At 49.6% G+C, this 25,094-nt stretch overlaps 1 long non-coding RNA gene across 1 annotated transcript in view; it reads left to right on the top strand.

Moving 5' to 3' along the window:
* Window positions 1-24,550, top strand: part of LOC149340903 (uncharacterized) — an 85,365-nt gene extending 60,815 nt beyond the window's left edge. Inside the window, exon 3 of the long non-coding RNA XR_016283664.1 lies at window positions 24,359-24,550. This is a non-coding gene — a long non-coding RNA (uncharacterized LOC149340903). The remainder of the gene's footprint in view (window positions 1-24,358) is intronic.
* Window positions 24,551-25,094: the final 544 nt, after the last annotated feature.

Below are 25,094 nucleotides of genomic sequence, written 5' to 3'. Positions count from 1 at the left end.
GTATTTCGCCTCCATCGAAATTCGGCCACCGCGGACGGGATCGAACTCCCGTCTTTCGGGTCAGCAGCCGAGCGCCGTAACCACTGAGTCACCGCAGCGGGGCAGCAGAAAAGGACGCGTTCACAAGAAGGAGTAGACAGGACGACGCTGGAAACCAGCGGTCTTCATGCTCCACGATAGTGAATGAAAGGTAACAAGTTAAAAGTTCCAGAAACGAGTTTACAGACAGGCCCGAAATGTTCCGGAAAGAAACTGCGCCTCGGCTTTCGATGAGGTCACGCACAGTATCAAAAACCTTTGTTGGGGTATTGAATAGAAGAAGTCCTTGATATCCTCGGAGATGGCAGAACTGGCACTCAGGCAGGTGCTGGATAAGGAGTCGATGACGCTCATCGAGGTCTGGACTCATCGAGGACTCATTGCTCATCGAGGTCTGTTTCAGGTGCGAAAAGCAGCTGAAACACCGAAGAACACTGCGCCCGGAGTAACCTGCCTGGGAACGTTTGCCTCCGCTCCGTGTGTTACATCGCACCTATTATAACCACGTCCGTAACCCCGCATCCATGCAACGAGGCGCGCCATCTCGTACCGGACACACGCGCCGCGTTGATGTATAATAGCGCGCGCGAGCCAGCGGCTTCCCGCCCCCGCCGACGCGCGCCAGCGCGTGCGAGGAAAAAGCGCGCTCTCGGCCACCTCCCATTGTCTTTCTCCCTGCGGTGGCGAAAGAGCGCGGCTACTCTTCTTCCTTTTTTTCTCTCTCGCTCATTGTGTGCGGACATCCCTCCTCAGCTGCGCAGGCAAGCGTCAAAAATCTGTCCACCTCTTTCATTTGGACTGTAACAGAGCGTGAAACCCCGCGGGCTTCGTCAGGCGTGCGCTGCGATGGCGCTCCGTGCAGGCACGCACGCAAGGATGAGCTGTCGAGGCGAGAGCGAGTTGTCCCTGCGTTTAAATGAACTGGGGCTCCTCCTCTTCACCAGATGGCTACCCGCTGTACGCCTGCATGTGTGACTGCGTCTGCTTCTCCATACTCAGCCTTCGCCTCAAGCACACACACGCACAACTTCGCGCGTCCTTTAATTCCGCACAATGGCATTGTGGTGTCTTCTCTCGCCTGTCTGCCCGGCACTGAGCCTCGCGATATGAAAAGAAGCACAACTCTTTATTTCATCTTTGTGTCGCCCGTACCACCAACTATAACCCTCATCCCCTTTCTCGCGTTCCCATTGCCATCGCGTCTCCTTTTATCAACACACAAGCATGTCCGGCACTTTTTCACACCTTCACGATGCATGCATCGCATCCTGCTCTCGCTCGTCCCCCGAGCAGTGGCCGCGACGAATGTGCCTACGAAGAGTGATGGGGGTCCGTCGAGACTCGACACGCCAGAACGCGCCTAGGCCAGCTGAGAGCAGCCTAAATCACTCAGTCACTCTCGCACACGCACACGCACACACACACACACTGGCTCGCAGCAGAAACACAAACAAATGAACAACGGGCGACCGGGAGTGAAAGGTAGAGAAAAGAAAGGGAGAGGGGGTACGAAAGGGGGGGGGGGGGGGTGCATAGATTGCGTGCTAGCCATGCATCGCGGGTGTTGCGTGTGGCGCGGCTTATGTGTCAGCTTTCGCCCGCCGCGAACTCGTCTCTGCCGGCTGACCCGTGCAAGGCGGACGCTCCACGCGTCATAAAATCCAGACGCACCGTTCTTTCTTCCTCCTCTGCAGCAACAGCAGCAGCGAGGCGAGAGCGCTTCTTTTCAAAGTTCATTCGAAAACGCAAAAGAAAAAAAAGGGGGTCTATTCGCTCGTGTGCACGTGCAGGTCGACTGACGTCTCGCGAGTGAACTTTGTACAAAGCATTAACCTACGCAGCGAGGAGAAGCATGAAAATATAGCGCGCTTAGAACGTTTAAGATAGTTGAGAGGACGGAACGCAACTGAGCTCCTAACGCGGCGGTAACATCGCGTGCGTAAATTGCGGTGTCGTTATGACCGACACAATGTATCCACCGGCTAATTCTGCCGAGGCACGAACGCATTTTTAAAAGGCAGGAAGGGCGTTAATAGTCATGGTTCTGTAAAACACCCGCTCGTACACCATGGAAGCGTAGTATTATAGCACACATCGCTGCTCTCAAAACTAGAATTGCAGCGTTAAATTATCTTTTTCTGCACAGGGGCAGAAAGATGCAGAAATGAGTCATTCATATGTTGCAATTAAGTATACCTGGCCCCCCATACCACATCTAGCCTGATTTCATTAGGACCTAACTAGCACTGAATTGCAACCAGCAGGTGTCCAGGACGTCAGCCTTTCCAAACTCCGAATTCGCACATTTCAAGAGCAAAGGCTGTTTAGAATGTAGTGGCTTCTTACTATTCTCGAACAGTCTATCAGGGAACTGCCTCGGTGATTCAGTAATTGCGAAGACAGGCGGCAACGTTTCATAAGGGTTTGCACACAAGACAATGAGAGCACTCAGAGACATCATCATGTGGTCAATGATGCCCCCTTTGCCATCGTGCGCATGGAGCTCGAAGGTGATGAAGCTAGACACAGTATTCAATGAAACACAACCGGGGGCACATAGGTCTACCTTATGGGCTATGAATTGTGCACTACTGTCGTTTCCGTTGGTGCGTTTGTGGTTGATTATGTCTTGTGGTATTCTGTGGGTTTGCGTAACTCAGTTCGTGGTGGCCATCAAACCGCAGACCATTCGGAGCTCCTTGGGTTAACGGCTATATATGCAGAATTAGTCCACCGGAAGTGGACACTTCCGGTGGACACTTTCTGTCCTCGCTACGCATGAGGCAAGAAATGCTTACGCATTAAAAACGGAGATGGATGCCTAATCGTTCCGTCCAAAAAACGCACTTTGTCCAACAGGAGTACATAGTTTCGATGTCTATTAGTTAAGGTGAGCCAGGAACATTGAACACATTTTTATACTGGAAATAATTGAAGTGATTGATATCACTGCCGCGATTTGGGGGTGTTGAAGCACCCCCTTGGAGGCTTCTTGCCTTAAAAGATTCGGCTGCATTCAACAGGCAACCGCAAGCGGATTTAGCTACGTGCCGAAGCGCACGAAATAACTACGTTTTGAAACGCGCGCGCGAACAAGGAAAACCGAAAATTGCTTAGCTCTGCTTTAATTAAATATACGTCACCGCCATTTGCTTGCAAGTATAATTCATATATGAATGCTTAGATTGGTCAACATTACCAGAAAATAGGTTGAGAAAAATTTACTTTCGCAAAATGATCAGCAACTTCTTCAGTGATCATCAATCCGTAGAACGTGATCGTGCGAACAACGTTTGACAAAACTCTGAATCACACAGCCTCAACTCACCCATCTGTTCTTCCCATGGAGGCCCTGGATGGCTTATCCCGAAAGCAGCCATGAGCACGCTTCATGGACCTAGCACACTGTCTGTCACACAGCAACACCGCGCAGTATCTTCGCGGCATCCACCGAACTCTCAAGTCGCACCCCAGTGCTGCACAAAACGGTTCTCGTTGCCCGTTCCCTAACGCTTAACAGACGTGCACAGACACTGACTTCGACACCTCTTGCACGGTCTGATCTCTTGCACACACAGCTTCACACACAGAATCACGTAAGGATAGCACGCACGCAAGCGCACGACGATTTTCGAGACGTCCAGCGATGCTCCGTCCACCTGACGACGACTTGCCTCTGTCCAGAGCAGATGATTTCTGCGGGCCCCACTACGGCCACCGTCGGTTTCGTGCGGCTGGCCAGGGCAGGTAGGCTCGACTGACACCCGTGCCTTCCCGTCTCTCTCGCTCTCAGGAATACACTCTCTCGCTCCCTTGACAATCCCTTTCGCGTGACGTCGTTTCATTCTCCCCCGTTTTGTGCTTTTAATTCCATTTCACGATCCCGGCAGCGGCGGTGGCGTTTAGCGGCAACAGCAGCAGCGTCGACGGCGGCCGGCGATTCGCACCAGTGGCAGCTCGGCGCTCGCGCCGTCAGCGCTGGCGCGCGGCGGCAAACAGCGCGGAGCGCGGGCGCACGTGCTTGGCTTGTCCCGAAGAGCAGCAACAGCGGCAGGGTTCAGCGGCTGACCGCCAGGGGAGCGTCGTCCGGCCGCGCGCCCGACTCCGCGGGCTGCGAGTCAGCTGAGTGCCGCCGCCGATGCTCCCGCTCCGCTCGCCGCCTCTCGCAGCGCGCCATCAAAAGGAGTCGGTGCGGAGCACCCCTCGAGATGGAAGGAATAAAAAAAAAAGAGGAGACGATCGCGAAAAAAGAAGAGCGCGGCGCTGGCTCAAAAGAAAAGAAGGAGCGAAGAAGCGGGTCGAGGAGACGGAGGGAAAAAGCAAGAAAGGAAAGATGGAGGCGAAGGGAACCGCTGCGCGTCCCCACCCCGCAGCTCAACGTCGGGCGAGAGTTGCCAACGATGACGGCCGGTGGTGTAGCGTACACGGATGAAGCTCTGGCCTGATGCGCGCTCGGAGGAAAGAGAAAAAAAGAGGGCTTCTTGAGTCCCTTCCGCGCGCATCTTATTCCGACGACGTGTGTCTACGTGTGTCGATGCGTTGCTGCCACCTGCGTTCGGTCGCCGATGCGTGGTGGGCAGCGATTCCTTCTCACATCCTTCCTCGTCCCTCTCACCTCGCACTGAGAACACACACAAACCATAAGCCGAAACTTGTAGATTCGGCCAGCAGGCAGACGGGCATATATCCCCGCAAAGGATCCGTGGTCGTGACGGAGCGCTGTAGCCGTGGCAGCTCGACGTCTCCCGTCAGTCGAAAACCGTCTGTCTGGCCGCCGGCACGCAACGTCTTTTTCTTTTTCCTTTGTCTTCGTTCTTTTTAGAACGTCGGCTGGACTTTCTTATGGTCTCCTGTCTCGTCTCCTGCGATGTTTTATTTCCCCCTAACCGCTGCTTTCCTTAGCCTCTCTCATCTCTTTTCCTCGATTGTTTCTCCTCTCGTTTGCTCTTTCTCTCTCTGCGGCCACCGCGCTCGCTCGCAAGGGCGCGATCGCGCGCGTAAAAAGACGGCCGAGAGTGCATGCGTGCGCGCGTTTCAGCGTCGTCGCTCTGGTCCCGCGCTGCTCGCTACTTCGCCGTTGCCGCCCAGCCTGGCCGTCTTCCGTGCACAGCCACCGCTGCTGTGCGCTCGTTGCGTGAGTGGATGTGAATGCTCGCCGAGGTGCTCCCGAAATAGCCGCTCCTCGGGGACACCCCGCGCCCGCACACACCTACCCCGGGCCAGAAAGTAGCTACATGCTGCCGACCCGCGAGCGAGCGGCTCCGCAGAGACAAAATAAACAAGTTGGCCGCTCGTTTTCATCCGAGCCCTGCGAGCCGGTCGCGAGTCGGCTGAGAAAACCTCATCGCGGAGACTTATTCGGGTTCTTTTTATTACTTTTTATTTCTTTTTCGCCTCGGTTTCTGCTTCTCGTGTGGGGTCTCTGTGCTCAGGCAAGACTTACTCCCACTGTTTCGCTTCTGTACTCTTCCTGCCGCTCTGCTTGGCATGCTCGTTCATTTTTTTTTTTTTTTTTTGCGCCTGAGCGATGAGCCCAGTCCTGCATGTGCATGAGCGTCGCTTGGTGTACACGCTGTGCCGTGGGTGGCTTCGAGGCGCGGTTAACACCATCGGCCGCCAAAATTAGCTTGCATATACTTTGTTCGGTCGGCGGCTGTCATGATTTATTGGCATGACGAGCGCACCACGTTCAATTAGCTCGAGAAGTACAATGGGCGACGAAACCGGTCTGTTGGATACTCGAGGCAGCTTGGTGCTCGTATGAAAAAATAAAAAATTGAAAGGAAGAAGGCAGATGTGTCCGCAGCACGAACAACGAAGTTTCATATATAGACGAGTTAGAACAGCCCGTTTAACACTGGTGGATTTAACTAGGGGGTGGTGCCCCGTCCCCCTCCTCGGGCGTGTATTTTTATATCAGGAAATCACGAACTTCATTTTCTCAACAAAAAGTTCCTAGAAGTGCATGGTACAAATCCCCCATCCACCTAAGCCGTCCGCTCCAATAAATACCCCCTGGCAGCAGCGAGCTTTCCTCAGCTAGCCGCCAACATTTTGGATTCTTGTTTTTGCCTCTAGTTGTAATGAAGCGATGCCCTATTTTTTACTTTTGTTTTTTAATTCTAACGCCATTGTGTGTGATACGTCTGCTGTGTCCTAAAAGCCGCCAGAGCCTTTTTCAGGGAATGCGGGCAGAACGCGTAAGTGGTTGCAGTTAGGAAATGAGAATTAGTCGTTGTGAGCCTGATCGAGCGACTGATCATATGATGTACTGTGCCATAGTGAATATGGTCACTCGAGCGTTACGACTAATTGACAACTGCAAAGGCAGATGCACACACATGCCCACACGCTGAAGAACGTCACAAGGGAGTTGTATTGGGTGGGTTGATGCTTGCTCACGGTTGATTGATGGGTTGACGATGGATTGATGCTCGCTGCTGACATGAACGAAGAGAAAAATGCCGCAGCTCACAGAAACACTGATTTTTATTTGTCGATAAAGAAAGTCGCACGTAAGCAGGCCGCTGTATGCAGATATGCAAGACGCAACAAAAAGGACAGAGCTACTAAGTTCTTCCTTTAAAATAGGCAAATTTTTATTTACCTTGAAAATTACAGCCACACACAGGGAAGGTTGAATGCAACCTCTGCCTAAATAGCATCCACAGATTACTCATAGAAGCCCAAGTATTTCTGGCTAGGCTGTCTTCGTAGCCTTCGTGCAGGCTACTTCGCCATCTAAGAGGTACAAGTTGTTGCACCTACTGGTGGGGTTAGCCTTTCGGATTCTGCCGGCAAGTGCTGTACCGCTTAAATGCTGAATATGGTCCTCAAATCAGGCACATACCTGACGCCTGACTAATCTACATGGCTCTAAACACAATCACTTATAACAGTGAGCAGTGAACTCCTGCTGTTACCATCTGGAGTCCAAATCAGAGTCCTGGAGGAACTTTAAAAGAAGGCGAAGCCTCCTTTCTACACGACTGTTTTCCGCGCGGGTATACAGTGCCCTGATGGGAACTGTGAGGGGCTCCTGTATTCTTAAGAGAAGCGAACCTTCTCTTCCCTTCCAAGCTTATACCTGGATTACGTGGGTAACTTGTCCTCCCAAGCTGACATGTATATGCAGTGTCTATATTGTACGTGCCATGGCGTGCGCTTTTCAAATCATGGCTGCTCCGTCTTATTACCTAGGTAAAAGAGAGAGAACTTCACGGGCTTTTTAAATGCTGGACGAGTCAGTTTGGCGGACTCCTTAGTTCAGAACTTCGGTGGCTTGCGCTGACGTTCGGACCCGTCGAATGGTGTGACGGTCCACCAGACCATTGCTGGTCAGGGCTGCCTCCCAATGCTCGTATGATGTCTGTGACGTTGTTAGGTGTGGTTGTTTTCTCACGCAACTCCGCGAAATGTGGAATAACGGGGGCTTACCGCTGCGCCATGGATGGGGAGGGTGGTATATGGAAGGATGGATGAGGCTGCACGAGTACAGGTTAGGGAAGGTATCGTCTGTATTCGCCTGCAAAATGTGGCTTCTTCGAACTTCTAGCCATGCACCATAGTTTGGAGGAGGTGTGAGGTCCGGGTAAGGATCCGCTCGGTTCTGTTAGCTCGCGAGCTAGATTGGTTGCCGCCTCATTGTCTTCAAGCCCTTCGTGGCCCGGAGTCCAAGTAATTATACCGGAGGGGTGTAAAGTGGGTGAAAGGCTCGATGGTATGAGCAGGGCCGCCGTCGTTTTTGGAACTCGTCCAGTAGTAAAATACTGACAGACTCCCTTCGAATCAGTTATTATACGGGCTGATTTATCCGCCAGATCGCAATGCCTTATGGCGAGGGCGAGGGCGGAGGCTTCCGCCGTGGCAGGATTCTCAGTCCGGAGTTATGCGCTGAACATGAAGCCAGGTAGGAGCGGACATGGACTTTTGTACGAGGTGGAGGGGGCACACTCGAATGTTTGCTGGCGATGTTTGCCTGGTGGTAGAAAACCTAACAGGCTACTCCATACGAGGGAGAAAAAATTATAAGAAGGAACACATGCATGCCCACAGAACAGCACATGATACTCGAGCACTCACAAACATTTTCGAACAGTTCGTATCAGACCTATATATGTCCTTAAATTCCGTAAATTTTTGTTCCCAGTGACGCTGAAGCGGCATCCCGCCAGGGTCCAAGTACAGCCTTTGTCAAAACTTTGGAGCCCAGGGGGTTTCCTTCTGGGCTGCATTGCTTTGCTCGTAATGCGTCCTCAGCTTCCCAAATCTCCTGAAAGTAAGAAGTTTTTTGGTCCTGCTCCCTCCGAAGCGTAGGACTTCCACAAGTGCTGCAGGAGCGCCACAATAGTGCTTAGAAGCAAACCCCCTGGGCTCTAAACTTTTGACAAAGGCTGTACATATTTCGGGCACATGGTTCAGTCCTGGTGGAAACCTCAAGCAGTGCCTAATTATATGTGGCATGCTGCAAAATTATGACATCTACAGACCGAGTGTTGAAGGTCCTCGCGCACAGCACAAGTCGAGCACAGCGGACTGTTGGAGAAAGCGATCTTGTGGAGGAAGTAGTTGGTATACGAAACGTATAATTCCGGTACAGGCAACTGCGGTCACGCTTATCTAGACCTATCTAGTTTGAGTGGCAAGCGGAAGGCACAAACTGGGTCGATGCGATTTAAAGGACGGTCCGGGTCACACCACAAAGAGCGTTGCGACCACCAGACAACAGCAGCCTGAAGTCTGGCTCCTTCACTTCAAGAGAGAAAACAATGGGTATCACCGCGGATTAATCGCCATGCGCAGCTTAATACGAGGCGAATTTATTTTCGAGAAGTAATTAAATTACATTACAAATTACTTTCCTGAAAATCGCGAAAATGTAATTAAAATGTATTACAAGTTACTGCTCACACAAAGTAATGAGTAATGACATAACATAAGAACTACTTATGGTAATGGTAATTACTTTTAAGTTACTTTCTAATTTTCATGCAAAAAATAACAAGTACACTGGACACAGCCCCCGTAATCATTAAAGGTCTCAGTTTACTGCATCGCAAGAGCAGCTGAACTTCAAAGTGGGCGTGAAAATGTTTGCCCTTCTTTGAAGGCGTCCTTCTTCTCCATGCTGAATAGCCGATCTGCTGGCGCAGTCTAGGGCAGCTCAGTTTTGTACACGAAGAACGATTTTTCGTTTTTGTGTACAACTGATAAAGCTGTAAAACTGCAGGTCGGTGCGGCTGTGTTCGTATGACGCCCCGGGAGCTATGTAGCTTTCCCTTTTGCCAGTTATAGTATGGCTAGGGTCTGCTCGAACATCGCCACTTGTCCGATGTGCAAGGGCTAAGGATTGCTGGTCCAGACTTTTTGAGCGTCGCTCCTGATTTCGAGGTGGCCGACCCGGCACACGAGACGAATGCTTTGCCGACACAAATAGCAGCGGTAGTAAAAGTAATTTCAAATATAATTAATTACATTAGTTGCCAAATCACTGTCGACAAATAATTAATTACGTGACTAAATTACTCGACAAGGAAAAGGGATTAATGACATTACAAATTACATAGAAAAGCAATTACTGTTTTAGTTAGGTTAGTGTAATGTAAAAAATGCAATTACATTTTCGTTACAGTAATGTAATTGCTACCTAGTTTGCGCCTACGCCTCTACGCCGTCATTTCCTGCATGCGATGCCGTACATAGCAGCTAACCTCTGCAGCACAACGCTGTTGTGCTGCTGTGGCGTTGTACACGGGAGCTCTGTCAGTGCAAACATGAAAGTGCGTGCAAATCTAGCGTGCAAACACTGGAAATAAAGTTCAAAAGGGTTGAAAATTGGGCGAGTTGGTACGAATTCATACTGGTGTGGCACCACAGGGACAGAGACAGAGTGACAACAACACAAGAGCACTTGTGTTGTTGTCACTCTGTCTCTGTCCCTGTCCCTGTGGTGCCACACCAGTATAAACACTGGAATGCATGTATGTGTTAAAAAGCTGGTTGCATACATGTATGCATGCTTCGTCACAGCGGAGGTTCGGAAGCAGTTCACTAAATGCTGGCGCTTACCACGGAGGAGACATCGCACTTTGGGGGGTTTAACCTTTTCCTCTTTCGTATTTCACAAGCTGACATTCTTATACCCGTGTTACACGGGCGCTTTCAACGGCAGTTCAGTTAACCCTCAGTTGAGTACTTCAACTGTCATTGCACTCAACTGGATTCGCTTGCGGTTACACAAGCACTTTGCGTTCAGTTCAGTTAGCAAACTAAACACGTGACGTTTCATCTAGAACGAAGTGAAAACAAAGAAAGACAGCGTATACTTTTTGTGTGTGTGTAGTAAACGATCGTCTTGTAGATATTCTTTCCTACAGCGACAAATTTTGTGTTTTTTTGTTTTTTTGCTCTTGGGCAAAAATTTGCGTGACGATGTCGGTTCGTAGCCAAGACTATCCGATGTGGGTCGGTTCGCTGGTCGTCGCCGTTTTTTTCTTTGTGTGTGCGTTTTCTCACTTCGACTGCTCGACGCACGCGCTATGTCTACCTGTGTTTAATGCGTCTCTAGTTTTATTCGGAGTCTTTTCTTAGTTTGCTGTTTTCCGCATGCCGCAGTACTCTGAGCCAAGGCAATCCACTACGGGAAATTTTTTTATGCGTTGGACGCCATCTTGTCAGTTGGCCGTTCAACTGGGACTCCCGATCTCAGTCGAACTCAACTGCCGTTGAGATTTGAACGGCAGTTAGCGCTGCCGTGTAACACTGCTATTAGTCTCTCTGGAATTATGATTCCGCTGAAAATGTATGTTTTATATAAGTTTCATTTCTGTTTTGTTGCATGCGGCTAGTGTTCGCAACCAACTTCGATACTTTTGCTCGTCAATGACTGTATGATTCACCGTATTTTCCGCGATATAATCAACAGACATGTTTCAAAGCTGATATCTCGCGTGATCCGTGCTATTAGTGGGAGCGGATGGTACATAATATAAATTTTTAAGAACGTTTGCCAAATGAGTAGAAGGCTAGCGCGTCTGGCGAAGTAAAAAAAAAAAGCGATACCCGACTGCGGCTGCGACATTTGGCCGTGCTCAATCACATAACGAAATCAGCTTCGAAATATGCGAGCAAATGCTTCTGGCGGTACTTAGAGTGGCCGCTTTCCAGTGCTTGCATAGCACGTGCAAAAAAGCTCGATGAATAGCACCGGAGGCGTCGTAGTCCTTCTAGAAGATGAATTAACAGCTTTTCCGGCAGCACTCCAGCTCAATGTGGTGGAGCGTACGCAAGCAGCAAAGTCGAATAGAGCGGGGGAGAAAGAATTTGACGTCGATGAAAAAACTGCACGGACGTGGGCTACTACTTCCCTGAAAGATCTGAAAAAAATCTGGACTGCTTCCTCGAAACATTCGTGGGCAATCTAAAAAACCTACTTTCAGCCGAAATTCGTCCCCGCGGTCTATACGCCGGGTGCGGACTGTAGTCCGGCAAATACGGTATTTACGGAGCCCTTCACTACGGCGTCTCTCATAGCCTGAGTCGCTTTGGGACGTTAAACCCCATCAGCTAACCAACTTATTTATTCGGAAATTTATTTATTTAAAGCAGGCTGATTTATTTATTTATTTATTTATTTATTTATTTATTTATTTATTTATTTATTTATTTATTTATTTATTTGTTTATTTATTTATTTATTTATTTATTTATTTATTTATTTATTTATTTATTTATTTATTTATTTATTTATTTATTTATTTATTTATTTATTTATTTATTTATTTATTTATTCTTGCAACACTGCGACCCACGTTACACCGTTCTGGAGGGATTGCTATGCACCTGTATTTCGACTCGACCATTTTAGGTTCTCTCTGATTCTCTGACACCCACCGAACTCCCAGTACACGGGTGCCTTTACGTACTGTCTTTACGAAAAGTAACCAGACCGCCGTTGGGTGCGCGCGCTTGCGACGGGGAACTGGAGACGTTGCGGTCGCCAGCCCCTTTAATTCTCCAAGGATAATCTGTGTGACGTGAACCCTCCTCTGAATGACAGTAAAGCTCCTAATAGCATGAGAGTCTGTAAAGGAGTCTAGTTACTTGCGGCAAAGGCTGTACACTTCTCCTCCGTCGAAAGCTGGCCGTTGCGGCCAGGATTCGATCCCAAGACCTAGTGCTCGCAGCAGCGAAAATCCACGGTCCGCCACGCGGAAGCTTTGTTACAAGCGATGGTAACTATGCACTCTCTCTACTGTCCGTGTCTCTGTAATATCCGTCAGTTCTTTCTGTACTGTCTCAAAATACGACCCGCGATGCGCCAGAGGCGCGGGCGAGATCTCCCTCTTCAGTGCCTCAACCTTTATCTTGTCTGAAAAGGTAGTCCATAGACTGTCTCAAAACTGTCTGTGGTCTAAAAACATTTGGCAAAAGCAACCAAATGGCACGTGAACGCGCCCGGCTCGCTTGCGCAGGTTGATTGTTTTTGCTTTCCACCGTGCCTTTGTTAGCGTCTAGACGGCGAGTCGTTACTCCCGTTCTGCCGCCTGGCTTTGTTCCGCTGACAAAGGGGGACAGACGGCTTCGCATTCTGAGATCTACCGTGCACTCTCAACACAAGTACGCCTATATGAGTGTAAAAAAAAGCAAGTAATCTGTCTGTTTTTGCACCTTTGAGTTTAGAGTGTGAGTAGCAGTGAGACAACGAATAGGCACACGAGCAATGTGAAGGTTCACATTCATAGTTTGTGGGGTTTTATATTGGGGAGATAAATCCGTTCTCCCCGCTTAACCGCGGCTGACACAGTTCAAAACCGCGTGGTCCCCACCCCATGGTCGCGAGCGCTACCGAGCGCACGCCGACCACGGCGGGCCTTGCTCTGCGGGAACAAAGGAATGACACACTGGCTGACACAAACCAGGCATTTATTGCTATAACAACAATAACTCCGGATAGCAACAAAATACACTGAGGAATCGAGGATGTCCTACTCACCAGCACGGTTACGAGCGAACGTTCGCCCACGTTAGGGCAAGGGGAAAACTCCGTCATGTCATGTCGGCAGCGCGGCTTTCAGTCATGTCGGCAGCGCGGCTCAGGGTAGTTGTGATATCTCCGGGGACTTCACAGCGCGGCGAACACGCTAGTGACGTCACAGTCAATACGGCACGAAGGCACCTCCCCGGTTTTGGTTTTGCGGTTTCGGTTTCGAGTTTTGCGTTTTTTGTGGTTTAAAAATTATTTTACGGTTGCTTTTGAAAACCTTGTATCGTACACATTACAGGAGGTTCTTAGGAACACAAAACAGCCATTAACTTAAAATGGCTGAAAAATCGCCGGAGTTGCCCTTTAAGGCACTTTGATCCTTTGCTTCTACTTGCAACACTTAATGCAAGGCTTTAATTTTATTCCGTTTTAACACCCATAACGCACCAAGACAATTTCGAACTCTTTCCTAAACGTATAACGGAACCCTATTTCTAAATTTACAATGAAGCTCTAGCCCGAAAGCGTTCGTTCGTAATCGTAACGAAACGGCAACTAAACTGAGAAGGCATCTTCTGAAACCTATAAATATTAAAAGGCTAAATATAAGGTTACATCTAAGAGGCTCATGATAAAGATCGAACTACGCTATACCATTTGCCATCTTCACTAAAACTATGTAAAGTAGTAGGAGATTGTGCCGTGTTTTGTACGGTTTCTTCTGCCTTGTCTATTTTGCTATACTTCTTTTATTGCAAGCAGGTGGCAACAATAGCACTCAGAGAGGGAGAGAGGGAGGGCTTCTTAACAATGACAAAAAGTCAGATTTTTTCGATGGCGTATAAAATCCGCTGACAAGCTATTTTAGTGATATGGGGGAAATTTAGGAAGGGAAAACCGTTAACAGAAGGGTGTAGACAATAGATGAAAGAAAGGATAATACACAAAAAAAAAAGGGTTGATCATAGATGTCATATAGAAATCGCTTTGAGTAGCATTTATGTAAGGGTCTCTATTTCGAACTCATAATATGTCCGTAGTCTATAGCCTGGGCATTCCAACAAAATGTGCTTCTATGTTTCAACCGAGCCACAGCTGCCACATAGACAACTGTGGCAATCGTTACATCCACCAAGTGTCAGAAACAGCCGTTCTTAGAAGCGCTTTGGGGCATCAACATTGGGAATCACTGCATGAAGTGCGTTTCAAAACGCTATGTATCCTCGTAATTGACAAAAAATGAAGCCTAAACGCAAGAATAAACTTGCCAATCTAAAAAAAAAAACGGCATCAAGAACTACACATGCGACAGTCAACGTTTACGACAGCCTTGTCGTTTCATACACAGGACGACTCCGACCGTCTGCCGGAGAGCTATGCAAGCCGTTCCGACTCCAAATGGGCTGACACAGGCGGGCAAGTCGGAGACCCATTTCTTATCGCCCTAACAATGCTCCCAAGGCGCCCAGTCTACGTATATACAGGGAGAGGGCGCTGATTTCTACCGCGTACTGTACCGTATAGTGTGCTCTCCCCGCACCAGCGAAGCCTGCCGACTTCGCGCGTGCACTCAAGCATTCCTCGTTATTGTCTGTGGGAGCCCCAAACATTCACCGCTGCGCCACTACGCGAATGCCGATCCCCATACTTTCTCTGGCTCAGTGCTGCCACCGCAGACGGACGCCCGAAAGCGAGACACCCGCATATACGTGCGCGCTCTAGCGTCCGAAAATGTGACACTTCGCTGGTCACAGCGTTGCTTGTACCCAATCAAGAGATGTTTATCACCGCGCAATTTTCTAAATTGCCCCAGCTCGGGTCACTACATATGCGCAATATACGTACAGCGACGACTCTTATTCGCATCGCGGATGCGCTGGGATATTAGTACATGCACCTGCTAGGAGCTTACCGGTAGGCTGTCGGTTTCGTTTCTTTCAGCTCTGTCACACACACACGCTGTTTGTTTGCGAGATCGTTTTTTTAGGAGCTATACGTGGGAGCAGGAAGTTGTTTGCAGCGAAAAAAAAAAGAGACACAAAGAGAGCTTCACGCAGTTGTACACAAACGTCCCAATTAAGGCCAAAACGTACAACGACTGGCGAATTAGGCGCTTTCCTCCTCAGACACGAGAGATAAAGCGAGCAAGCAGAGAGGAAGCTCTCTGAACAAGGAGTTCGTGAGAGAGCATTTAATGTTACCGCGTGAGTTATGTCTGGCACCATGGCGCAAGCTTTTCTGTGTTATTTCACCGCGCCAACCACTGCCCAGCCTGTCTTCAAGCAAGCGTTTCCGGCCTGTGCTGGGTCGCTCAAGAGGGGGGTATAGGAAGTCTGCTTATTTTCATACGGAAGCAAATCGCTTCAGACGTTTTGGAGTTATTCGAAGGTTTTGGAGTTACAGCATTTAAGGCCCAGGGCATGCAAGTGACTTATTTCATTTTTGAAGCGTCTGTCATTGTTTGCTTAGGAAATAACGAATGCACGATTGAACCCATCCGTGGCGCCGCTTAAAAGATAGCTACAGTTCCTTTGTAATGATTAGACATACCTCCGGACAAAGTAGGCTCTTGTTCCTGGGGTCATACGCGCCTTGTTTTTCCAACATTTTTAAAACTCCCTTTTATCTTCACTGTTTTTTTTTGTTTGTTTCTGGGGACCGCGCAAAAGCATATATCTGTCTATGCGCTCTTTGGTCTGTTTTCTTTCGACGTCTCTTTCCTGTCATACCCGCCGAACGTCATTTTCAAAACGAGTCACGAAGTGGCCTACAGCACAACATGCTAAGCCATGTGTAGATGATATCGTGTGCATGTAGGTGGTGTGCTGCAGTTCGGTGTGTTATGGCATGGTCTCTTAAGTTTTGTGGTGTGGTGTGCGTCAGAATCAGAATTAGAACTAGTTTATTAGAATAAAGAAGTGAAATAAAAAAGAAAATGTAAGCTGGACAAATTTATACAGAACGATAATTTGGTTTGGTTTAGTTTATGGGGTTTAACGTCCCAAAGCGACTGAGGCTATGAAAGACGCCGTAGTGAAGGGCTCCGGAAATTTCGACCACCTGGGGTTCTTTAACGTGCACTGACATCGCACAGTACACGGGCCTCTAGAATTTCTCCTCCAAAGAAATTCCAGCCGCCGCGGCCGGGATCGAACCCGCGTCTTTCGGGTCAGCAGCCGAGCACCATAACCGCTGAGCCACCGCGGCGGCAGAACGATAATTTATATGACTCTTGAATGTATATATAATCCATAAAATGAAATAATGTTTTGAACTACGCCAAGGAACCTATGAAAAATGAAAGCGGAACCAGCGCTGGCAGCCGCGGTCCTTTCGAGAATCCTTTGCTTCTCGAACTTTACGTTGCAACGTTACGTTACGTTAAGTTATGGGTATCATTTATCTTTGCTGATCATGCCGATTCGACGACTTGTTTTGAATCATTGAATGATCAGCTACCCCACAGCGCATGATTGCGCATGCCGTGGTGGGCACAAGGTCAATTGAAATGGGTCGCGAAGCCGGGGCTTGAATGCGGTCCAGAACCAAGTGCTAGAGACATCAAATTAGTGGTGGAACTAAAGCGCCAAAATGAAATGAGTGGACAAACACGACTAGAAGAGGAAAATAATTAGGACATATTTTGTGTTTCAAAAGCATTCAAAAACAATTGCAGTGATTCTGTTTTAAAATGTTTTAGTTGTGTGCATTTTGTTAGAAAGTATAGCGCTTGCTTTGTAAAAATTTTATGACAGCGTTCGCTCAGAGCAGCGGCAATGGCAGCGGGACGATGCCAAGGTTGACGGTGCTCTGATGTAATACCCTGGTCATATCTTTTGACCATTCTGCTTGCTTTTGTTTGAAACTCGATTCTGCTAGCCCTACTTTTTCCTCGTTGCTTGTTGCTCGAGTTCTTGGTGTGCATCGTTCGTGTACAGTTTCCGCTTTTCCCTTTTGCCTGCGCTTGTGTGTAGTTTCGTTCGGTTGGGTGCGGTTCTGTCGCTTTTGCCCCAAAAGGGCATCGTCTGTGGCCATGACGCCCCCGTACGCAAAAAAGAGGTGTGCGGTTGCACGATGTGCGAGCGATAACCTGTCTGGCGGCGTCACATTTCATCGCTTCAGCGCTACACCTGCGACATTCAGCGCGACACCTGAGGCGAGGACGAAGGAAAAAGGCACAACGAGAACTGACTACCTAAAAATAGCGTTGGTGGTCGGCACTCGTCGTGTCTTCTTTCTTCGTTCTCGTGTCGGGTGTCGCGCTGAAGCGTCGCGGCGTTCAGCAGTTTATTTTTCCCGCCAAGCAGCACGTGACGCTGGCGTCACGAATATGACGTCACTAAAACACGTGACTTTGACGTCACGTTTTTGTTTTAATTATGACGTCACTTTTTAGTTGTCCACGCATTTCGAAGACGGCGCTGGCTGCGCACCACAAGCCGCCATGTTTTGAACGTATGGGCTTCTATGCAGCCTACGCTACCATAGTACATCTACCTTGGTGGGCACCCCATGGTTAATTTTCAAGGAAGAAATGAGAATTTGGTAGCTAAAAGCAGCGGTTGGTAGATACACTCAAAAATGAAAGTTGGTTTTGAGGAAATGAAATGCACAGTGACTGCCTCACGTCTCGGTGGACACCTCAACCGCGCCTTCACTCGCTACTTTTCTCTTGACGAAGTTCGCCAGCACGTGAGTGCGATGCACTAATCGTGGCCGGCCAAGAATGCACTTATCGGGGCCGTATAGTTAAAAGAATCTGCGAGCTTTGGTGCCACATGTGTTAGGTTTTACGTAATTTTCTGACGTATTCGCAATTTTCCTTTACTGTGCAACTATGCCTTTCGGCATAAGGGAGCTATAAGTAGCACATGTGTACTTGTGCAGGTCGGTGTCGGCTATAAATGCCAGCAAGGACCGGTATTGGGGCCCGTGGGTCCAGATTCGAGTGTGTGGTGGTCGGCTGGGGTGGTAACCCTGAATGCCGAGGAATCGCTTGCGTGCCTCCCGAAGTCAGGCCGGGGCAAGTTAGCATAAAGTGCGCTAACGTCGCCTGTGTAGCAGAAGCAGGGCAGAAGGGGCAGTTTAGAAGCCGGTTCTGTGATGTCCAGGAGGCCCTGACGGCAGGCGTCAGCGCAGCATCCACCCGGATTCCCCTAAAGGCCACCTCCTCACGGTGAGTTACATGGCCGGGAAGGCTGGATCCACGCGGTGGAACTAAAGCACGCGTGGAGCGGCGGAGAAATCCCTTTTTAGGCAGTACGGCGTCTCCTGCGGACAATTTCAGTCGAGGAAGCGGGTATGACGCTTGCAGTGGATGGGACGCACTGTCCGCTTCTCCAAGATCTATTGCGTCGGGCCCACACAAATCGGACAGAGCGTGGATACGATTTCGCTATTGTGCACACATAGACAACAATATTCAGAGGACAGGCTATGCGCCATAGAACAACTATTGCTTGTGTTGAGTCGGTATATATGAAAAGACAGTTCGGTGGAGTACAGAGGAGGTCCTTTAAAGTGGACAAGCCGTCACGAATGACAATGAGCTCTGCTATCACAGAGGGAAGCGGCGCCTCTGTGATGTAGGAACATGTCTGTGATGATTTGCAATTGCGGGACACTAACCTTAATGTTAATCTCAGTATGGACTTAGCATTCGCCTTTAAAGCCCATAAAGCAGGCCTAGCAAGCCTAGATTATGCCCCCCCCCCCCCCCCCCCCCCCTCCCAACGTTGAGTGCTGACAACAGAGCGTGCGAACGGAGGATTGGTTTATCGTTGCAACTCGTAGCCTTCGAGCGCGCGTACTCGACTGGTCACCGCTTACGTGCAGCTTGCTAAGCGGGTTGTCGGGGCTGATTTAGTCCCTCCTGTGCAAGCGAGTTTTGTAAGCGAGCCGATGCAAATGCTGCTCTGCACAAGCAAGTAGTATATTCGAGTTCAATTCACCAATTTTAACACAATAAGGCAACTCGGTTCGCTTTTGTGGGGTTCATATGAACGGCCTGGTTGTAGTCGGATCCGCACGAAGAATCAGTACATTTCAATAAAGTCAGATGACAGCGCGAAAAAAAAAGGTTGGTTTGGTTTATGGGGTTTAATGTCCCAAAGCGACTAAGGTTATGAGAGACGCCGTATTTCTCCCGCTCGCAACGAAAAAGGCACGACAAGCATTGCATGGAACAACCAGCCGAAGACGGTACCTCGGAACGGCCTCCTGTGTATGCGCGCGCACACGCACACACACGCGCACGCACGCACGCACGCACGCACGCACGCACGCACGCACGCACACGCCACTCGCCCCCTTTTTTCCCCTCCAAGCGAGTGACCGCATCGAAAGGTCAGGGCGGCATTTTACGCCCGTAATGGCGACAGCAGACACTAGCAACACACACAGACAGCAGTGGGCGCAATAAACTGCCGCAGCGGCGCGTCCGTCACCTTTTGTTGGCTCGTCCGATGCGCAACCTGTTTCGCGGGGGCCCCCTTTGTCTGGGCGTGTAGCGAGCAACGCCAGTCGACAGACAGAGGGGAGGATCCGCGACCCCCGCTGCCGGACTGCTCAACGCCCCCCCTTCTATTTCTAAGCCCGAAACAACAGACGGCCGGTCGTGGTGGTTTGTGCACACCCTTCCCCTCTCGCCCCTCTATGCTCGGCCGGGGGGGGGGGGGGGGGGGGGGGGGGGCACTGTTATATGATTTATAGGCGCGGGGGGCCCCCTCGACTGGCGGAGAGGCCAACGCACCGAACGGAAACTGGACTCTGCGTGCGACGAGGCGCTGGAGCGGGGAAGAGCACGCAGTGACTCGTCCGCTACATGCAGACGACGGGCCCCCATCTGCGAGGAGGTCGACAGACACACGCACACACCCTTTTCCCACCCAGCCGGGCAAGAAGGGAGGGGGGGGGGCTCGCGCACAACCAGCAGCGAAGAAAGAAAACCTCCGTCTAGCCGGCAACGAGCGTTCGCGCGCGCGCGAAATCGAAGAGCGCCCGAAAATAAATGCAAAGCGTAAGATTCACCACCGCGAGCGAAGAACGGCGGGAGAGGGATATGTAAAAAAACCTGTTTCCTCTCGTTGGAGTGAGCCCCGGCCCCCGTACGAAACGAGTCTCCGAGACGAACTGCCTCCGCACCCCTTCTCTTGATCCCGTCTTTTGTTTGTTAATTTTATTTTGGGCGCTTGAGTTCTTGACCTTTGTTTCTGCGGCGTCGCAGCCTCGTTCCTTCTTTCCCCCGCTGTGCAGCTGGCAATGATGTGCGTTATTGCGGTTGCGTGTGTGCGCGTGCGCTGAGTCTCATTTCGAAACCGAGCGGCCGTTATTTTCTCCGCGTCTAGGAAACGCCCTTCATTCGTGGACGTTGCTGCGTTGGTTTTCGACTGCAGCGTACTCTTCCGGTTCAACCTCAATGCGCGCAATACTCGAACAGAAGGTTGCTTAACAGGCCATCTGTTGTCCATTGTTTCGCACAAAGGGAACCGGAAATCAAACTGGTGACACTGCCCTGAAGAAATCAAAGGTACACGTTTTTGTGACGAGCAGTACAGGGAGGATTAGAGCAGACATGGCGGATACGATAAAAAAGGAGAAATTATTTCTCGTCCTCCTTGCCGATTTTCGTTTCCACGCTTATGAAAACCACAAAATATAGAGGCATATAACCAGAAATTCGGTCCTTAGTTGCAGTGCATCGCATTTCATCAATGGATGTAACATTGGCTTTAGAACTGGTTATGTATGCGACGAAGATGCAGCGGCATGTAGACAAATTGCGAATAAAAAAAAAAACCCTTGGCGATGATCCGCGGATGGTGTGAATGCGTTAGCAGTCAAACGTTCGTCATATCCGAGGTCGACACATGAAGTTCCTTACATCCGAGGTCCAGACGCGAAAGGCCGCTATGTCCGAGGAGGCATACTTAGGTTCGCTATATCCGAGGTAGCACATGAAAGTTCGTTATATGCGAGATTAACACACGAAAAACCGTTATATTCGAGGTATAGAATAATAAGTTCGTATATATAGTATACTAAGCTCGTTCGTAGCCCGATGGGCAGGTGGGCCAGCTGTCACTTGCTACTGACAGACGGCGCCTGCCATTTCCGCCTGCGCAGACCATACTAATACTAACGCACTAATAATCAAATAGCTTATAATGCTTTCTGTCCAATTAAAGGGGGCCTAAACGTAGATGTATTTCTGTTGAGAGACAGATGGAGACGGAAGAAAGGAAAGTAGGGAGGTTAACCGGGCGATGCTTCGTTGGCTTCGCTGTACATCGTAGTTGACCTGTGTTTGGCAATGATAGCTCAAGTTATAGTTACAAACTACAGCACCCTTCAAAGAGCACATAACACGCTTTTCGAGTCGGATGTATGTTCAGCCTCAGTCGCTTCTCAAAGGACAGGCTAAGGAGGGGGGTGAGAGGCCTGTTGTGAGAAAAAGAAAAAAATAGAAGAACGACTGGTGACTGAAACCAAGAAAAGTGCATTTTTAATACTAGTATGAACCTTGATATCGGTCTCCTGTTTATTTACCAGCTTACTAATTTGTTAAACTTGCAAATTAACTCCCAGGAAACAGCTGGAAGACATACCACATAGAAATACTACAGCCGCAACCTCGGCGTGTCACTTGCGGAATTTCATCAGTTCAGATCCTTCGTCGGCATTGATGTGGAAGAAGTTACAAACTTATCCTCTCTTAGAATGAATACGCGAGTGTGCGGCGCTTGCTTCTTTAATGCCCTGGCTCCACACAGGCGGTTTGAGGAGCCATCTTTGAAGACACGGTACATTATTCGGCCACTCAATCTACCGAATGCGACAGACTTCTTCGCTCGTTTTCAATACCCGGGAACGATACAGGCCCGAGAAAGGGACAGTGCCCTTAAGAGTTAAACGCTGAAGACCGGCGCATACGGAGGCTTCCAGTGTGGTCATTCGTAAAGGCCGTTCACTTTAGACAGCCAGCGAGGAACGCTTGCGTCTGCCGTAACGAGGGAAATTAGCCAATGCGCGGGCCGTGAAGGGATGAGTTCCGCTAAGTGGCGAGACTCGAGCGATGACTCGGCCCAGGCTTTTCTCTGCAGTCGAGAGCGGGCGATCGCCGCGCGCGCGCTTCCCTTGGCAGCTTGACAAAGGTCGTTGCGCCGCGAAGAAGAAGCATTCCGGCAGCGCATCCGTTTGACACGCCGACAAGCGGCACGAACCTCTCGCAGCGCAGCCGAGTCGACCCCTCATGCGCGCCACCTTGCGTGCAACCTAGCACGGCGTGTGAATGATCGCGAATGATGTTGCGAAGTTATGTACTTGTGGCACTGAGTAGGAAGAAGCTGAGAATTCAAAAATCAAACATGAGAGACGGAAGCCCGTAAGTTGGATCTGCCTAGAAGCACATCCGCCGGAGGGGGTTCCAAAGGAGACACGCTCCGATTAGCTAAGGGCGATGGGGGTGGAGGCTTCAGACATCCACACGGACCGCGACTTTTTCGTCGAAAGAGGACAATACTGCTAACGCAGTAAAAGAAACCCATTGCACTGAGACTTCGGTGACTGTTAAACCGCAAGTTTTAATGGACTATCGCACTCACTACGGCGTGGTTCACAGCCCTACAACAATCTTGCTCTCCCCAATTAAAACTTACTATGCACAACGAGTGCACTCATATAAAAGTGGTAAGCAGCCTCCTTACGAGAGTACGCCTTGCTCGTACCCGGGTAATCGTACCCGGACCTTCGGCGTGCCCCTGGTTAAACCAAGGATGCTTCTCCGCAGCGCAACCAAGCCAAGCGGTCGGGAGACAAGAGCGCTTTCAGGGCGCTCGCGGCAGCAGCAGAGGCAGAGAAGCAGCAGCGAGGAGAGGGTAAAAGCTTCGGGCCCGCGGCTGAAACGGGGGAGACGCCGGCGCAGGAGGAGGCGGAGGAGGGGGCAGCGCCAGACGCAGCGCAACGGCGGCCGCTGCGGGGTCAGCCGAGTTTATTTGCCTCCAAGGTTATGGAGGCGCGAAGCGAGCGCGCTCGCGCGACCGACCGACCGACGAGGACGCTACGCGCTGCTGCCACGTGCGCGCGCAAATGTGTGCCGGCTGCCGGCTGGCTGGGCTGAGCGCTGCGGATAGCTGTCTCGAAATAGGCGTCGTTCGTTCGTGCGGAGTACAGAGTCCCCTGAGGAGGAAAGAAAGAACCGAAGTAGGGTTATGCTAATGTTGAGGGCTGAATTATCGGTTTTCTCCGTAGTACATTAGTTTACTCCGGCACCATCCTCGCATTGCGTTGAACTGATGCTTAACCAGTACTGTAGTCTGAACCATTCTACACATGTGCTTTCAGGATGAGGACTAAAAGGACGTGGGATGGAAGCAGTTGTTAATGGCTAGGACAAGGCACTGAGGCACGGTGCAAGGATCTAAACATGATTGTCAAGATGTAGTAAACATGACTCATGACGCGACTAGTGTAGGCTATTATGATGATGATGATTAAAAAGCCTGGGCCCGGTCGGTGATGATCCCTCTGATAAGGCTCCAGTAGTAAGTTGCAGCGATTTGAAAGCCAGTGTCATGTAGTGAAAACGACATAGCTGCTATTGATGATGATGATGGCGACATCAACCGTTCAATGTAGTGCTTGAGCACTCTGTGCGCTATTGTTCTGCTATGCAAGCAGTCATATTATGAGCTGTCTTGGTTTTGTGAGCTGTATCATTATATTTGAGTGGTTGCTCCCTTGATGTGCCTTGCGCATGCGATCAAGTGTAGCTGCGCCACGTTGCCTCCTTCAAAACACAAAACAGACAGCAAAAGTGTAATCATCCCTTTGCACACTCTAAAAGAGCGCATAACCCGTGATTTAACGCCTTTTTTTCTTTTCTTATAATCTCAACCCTCAATCCTCCACCCCTATTCTCTAATGTTCTACAGGCATACGGGCACTTTCTGCTTTTTTCTCTTCTTTTTTTTGCTATTTTAATTATGTCCTGAAAAAAGTACGGTGTAAACTGTTCACTATTAAACCTGCGCAATACAAGCCAAACCTCCCGCGCATGATCTGGCGAAGACTGAAAATGCTTAGTGCACAGCTTGATAGAGTCAGTCCTTTCCATGCTTCTCTGCAATCGCCCTTTCTTTTTTATTCGATATATGTATTGTGCCATGTCCGCATGTATGTCCTTGAAGTCGTTATGCCAGCAAAAAAGGCAGTACATATATTCCCGACAGGCATGCCGGCGTACACGCGGTACACTGCCACATCTATTCGGGAACGTAATAAGGACGCAGTATAACTACATTGCATTGAAACTGGTGCTTTTTTTATTAAATACAGGGGCACTCGATGGACAAGATGGCCGCCACCAGGAAAAATTAATTAATGTGTCCAGCAGGTCTGATGGTCACGTACGCTACCTTTGTTTGTTTCTTTCTTTTAATTTAGAATTTGACGAGTGCTTTGTTCTTTAACGGCGTGTCTTCGTTTTAATTTCCTCATATCCCTTTTTCCTTTCTTTCACCTTTACATCTCTTCCATTTCGCCAATGCGGGGCAGCCAAGTGAAAGCTCCATCAACCCCCCCTTTATATGTCCCCTTTGCTCTAGTTCCTATGTTCGCACACACACACTTACATGTATATTCTCTGAAGACGAGGCCAATCTGAAACAGGAGCAACAATTGCCGACAGGCCACTGTTAAGCTAACAACGCCTGAAGATGAACACCACTACCATCACCACCACAGCCAATGTGAAAGTTTTGAGACTCAAGTGTGGAGTTCGCACATAAACTATAAGTTTGGATGTTTGAAGCTGAGCTCCAGAGGTGGCGAGCCGCCTAGCCTAGCGCAGAATCAGTATAGGGGGATGCATGCATAAAATGTATTCAAGCTCGGCAAGACTAGCAGCCTTCACCGATTCAGGGTTCCTGACAGAGCGCACCTACGTCCTACGTCACCAAACGAGCGTGGCTGCGGCGTAGCATAATTTTGTTTGTAGGCGATGTCAGTATATATGCTACCTGTAGTTACAAACAACAGTTTTTGTGTCTGCATAAATATTTTCTCCTGATTT

This window comes from Amblyomma mixtum, chromosome 6 (genome assembly GCF_055824585.1).
Source record: "Amblyomma mixtum isolate Tamu chromosome 6, ASM5582458v1, whole genome shotgun sequence".
Taxonomy (NCBI): domain Eukaryota; kingdom Metazoa; phylum Arthropoda; class Arachnida; order Ixodida; family Ixodidae; genus Amblyomma; species Amblyomma mixtum.
This window is presented reverse-complemented; position numbering and strand designations above follow the sequence as displayed.